The sequence below is a fragment of the Vicia villosa genome, linkage group LG7 (genome assembly GCF_029867415.1).
Source record: "Vicia villosa cultivar HV-30 ecotype Madison, WI linkage group LG7, Vvil1.0, whole genome shotgun sequence".
In the NCBI taxonomy this organism is placed as follows: domain Eukaryota; kingdom Viridiplantae; phylum Streptophyta; class Magnoliopsida; order Fabales; family Fabaceae; genus Vicia; species Vicia villosa.
In genome coordinates, this window is record NC_081186.1 from 44,226,405 (window position 1) to 44,230,184 (window position 3,780).

The window sequence follows — 3,780 nt, forward strand, 5'->3', positions numbered from 1 at the left end:
TTTCTATACCTATATCTCGGTGAAAAAAAATAAAGATAAGGCATTGTTCAAGTTTGCTTACGTAGACATATGGTAAATACTAAGCATCACCAACAGAAGAAAATATCATGATATTTTCTTCTTGTAATGATGACATTTCATGTGAGAGAGATATCTAATGGCTAGGGAGTATAGTTTATTTATCGAATGGCTCTTGATCCATGTTAGAGTTTATATATACATATCAAGGTAGAACCAACAGGTCACACCATCACACATTTCTCTCTCTCGGCAGAAACACATCATATCACCTTTTCACATCCTCTCTTTTCCTCTACATCATTTCTTCATCTTTAAAAGCTCAAAAAAAAAAAGAGTTGAATTGGGTATGATTCTTTCACTTAATTATATATCTTGTTTCTTATGATAAGTGACTTAGAGAGTGAAAGAATATGTTAATAAATTGATAAACTTGAGACTCGTCTCTATTCTCTGAAAAACAAAACCATTCATGGAACAAGAGTATTAAATTGTAAAGAGTTATGACAGAAGAAAAAAAAAAATTCTAAAAGATATATGTGTTGAGGAGTAAGTATTAATTGAAATATAATTGTATTTTCTAGTACTTGATTACTATGAAATAAAAAGAGAACTAAATTTTAACGGAAGGAGATTTCGTTTAGAATGTATCCTAATTTTACCATATTAAGCCAATTCATTTCAGATTAGGTTTTATTTATGTTTTGAAATAAATAATTTTATTATGGTTTTAATTAAATTGAGATATAAATTAATATATATTAATAGATGATTTATCTACATTGTTTTAAATAAAATAATTTGTATAAATCTGTGTATTTTTGATGTACAAAATTATATGGAATAATTTTTGCTTATAAAATAGAGAAAAACATATTTTGTTATGATTCTCGAAATATAATCTGGTTCATTTTTAAATCAATATCACATTTTGGATGAATTTATTGTAATATAGAAAATAATAATTTTTAAGGACTTTTAAATTTATAGTAATGTCTTTAAATTAAAATGAAAGAGATATTTTTATATCATGATTGGTAAGCTTAACCGTTACATTCTCGACTAACCTTCCATTTGAAATACAAATTTTGATAGATGAATATGATATATTATAAAACTATGTATTAAGAATCACTTACTTTTTGGTGAAATTTGTTTTGTTTTGATCCTAAAGATATTTATGCAATAACTATCTTTTTGTCATGGATTCATATATATTCACTATCAGACTATCTTATTTAAAACTTACCAGGTTTCTATGAATCAAAATTTTGGAAGTTAATATAAGTTAATAAACTTGTCTTTATATTAATATTTTATTATTATTTAGAGAAAGATATTTTTATTTAAGAAGAATCTACTTTAATTTAGAATGTTCAAATCATTGAAAACTTTAAAGTAATTTTTACTAGTTACACTAATATAAGTTACAATTAGAATTATTATACACGTGCTCGTGCGTAGAATTATTCAAATAGTAAAGAAAAACTTATCCCACTAGAATTATCAAATATAAAAATTAGAATTGTCAATTTATTTTGTGAAGGAAAAAAATTCTATATTTAATGGTAAAACGCTACTTGGTTTAGGGTTTGATAATACTCAGTCGGTGGAAAGTAGAGATAATCGAAAAGCTCGCTACGGTAAGGGCACTTTCTAACGATATTATATATGATTGAATGCATATGTGCTGGTATGAATGATTGTGTGCCCGGTTGGGGATGTGTGTTTCTGCTGTGATGCTAAACCTGAGAATGTGTTTTTCATATGATTTGTTGAAAATATATGAATTGACTTGTCGTTATGATTACATATGTGAAGATTATGTAAGTTCATATGATTTGTTGAATATATGAATTGACCATTGAGAAATATATGTGCTCATGCATATCATAGTTGTGTGTATGTCGAGAGGACTGCACCGGGTGAAGACTCTAGAGGACGAGCCCACCTAATCCTGCGGGATTTTATTGAGTCGGTGTCTGTTTGGATCACTGTTTAGTGAGGCAGCACCCGTTTTAGTGAGGAACCCGACTGGCTGTGGTGATCACGACTCTCTGCGGAGAGGTTAAATTCCGGAATTCATGCATGTGAGGAACCCGACAGCTGGGCGATCACAGGTGAGGAACCCGACGGGCTGGGCGATCACCACTCATATAGGTCTGCATTAGGATATTTGTACATCACTTCATGTATTGAAATAAATATTGTGACTGTTGTATATCATGTATTATTTGCATGTGTGTATTCTTTCGTATATGCTATTTTTAGATTGTGACCCTCTACTATTATTCTGTTGTGGCTAACGACCACCCAGACCATGGCACATTACCCGATGCCACCACTAGAGATGGTGACATGGGACGACGTGGGATTTTACTGATAGGGACCCGGCTTAGTGCTTGGAGTTTAGACCCAGCTGCAGGCACATCATACTATCATGGGCAGGTCATTATCACGACTTATCTTGACGGTCTTCAGGTACACCAGAGTACAGTCTGGCAGATACCTCCTTTTCCTGTTCCTATTCATATCTTGGGTGCTCCATGGTATACCCCAGTAGACCCTCAGTCTGGGACGCAGACGAGTTCGATAGGGAGTACCGCACCATTTTGGTGGTTTGGGAACCACCACTCAGGGAGGATTTGAGGTAGGTGGACCTTCGGTACCGGTGGAGACATTGGAGGAGGCGATGCATAGGGCAGCTGCTGCTGCAGGACCTAGGACCTTCAGGAGGTCCAGAGGTACCTCACATGGTATCTCCTTCTGGAGTCTCTTTAGGAGAGGACAGTTGCTATGAGATTCCAGCTCCCTCGGTCACCCCCGACCATGTGGATTGATTTAGTCACCACTGAGTCAGGTGATGATACTAGTACAGAGGTGTACGAGGCGACATCCCGGGTTCGGGCCCCTTCCGAGAGCTCTTGCCTGGTTTGTGGCGAGCACCCCTGTGTTTGTCCCCTCTAGTTCCAGCGGTATTGTATAGGCTCACCATGTCTTGACTACTCTGACGTAGATGATGTTTAGCCGTAGTTATTTTGGTACCCCTTTTGGATGACTGTATTTGATATTATTATACTTCTAGTGAGCAGCTCATATTATGTTTAGGCTGTAGTATGCCCTAAGTCCATGATACACTTATGTTTAGATGTCATGAACTAGGTGCTTTATTTTGGGGATTCGTAATATTCAGGTATATACACTCTGCTTCCTTGAGGAGCACTACCGATGCATATAGTACTATTCAGTTTAAAAACGATTGTCAATGCTTTTAAAATTATGTGCAGTATTTCCTTCGAATATGTTAGAGCCTGGCTTCCCTTTAATTTAGCATACACCGTTTTTTAAAATTATATATATTTCCTCTTGTTTTTTTAAAAAAAAAAAAAAAACGGGGTGTTACATTGTGGTATCAGAGCACGGCTTTAGATCTTTAAAGGGAAAGTGAATTAGGAAGTTATCGGACTAGAGTCCTTTAGATTAGAATAGTGACAAGTCAGTTCTAACGAATAGTTTATTAGGATTACGATAGTGAGCTGATCCAATAAGATGTCTCCTTGGAAAAAACGGAGGAGGATTTTAATCTAAGTATTGGGTTTTGTAGGAAGAAGATGCCTCCCCGAAGAGCGCCAACATCCCCTAGGAGGAATGATCTCTCCATAGATCAAATGGCTCACGCAATGAATGCTATGGCAGCTGCCGTGACCGCGCAAACCAATGCTAAGACGCAACGAGATACAGAGAAGAGAGACGAGAGATCCG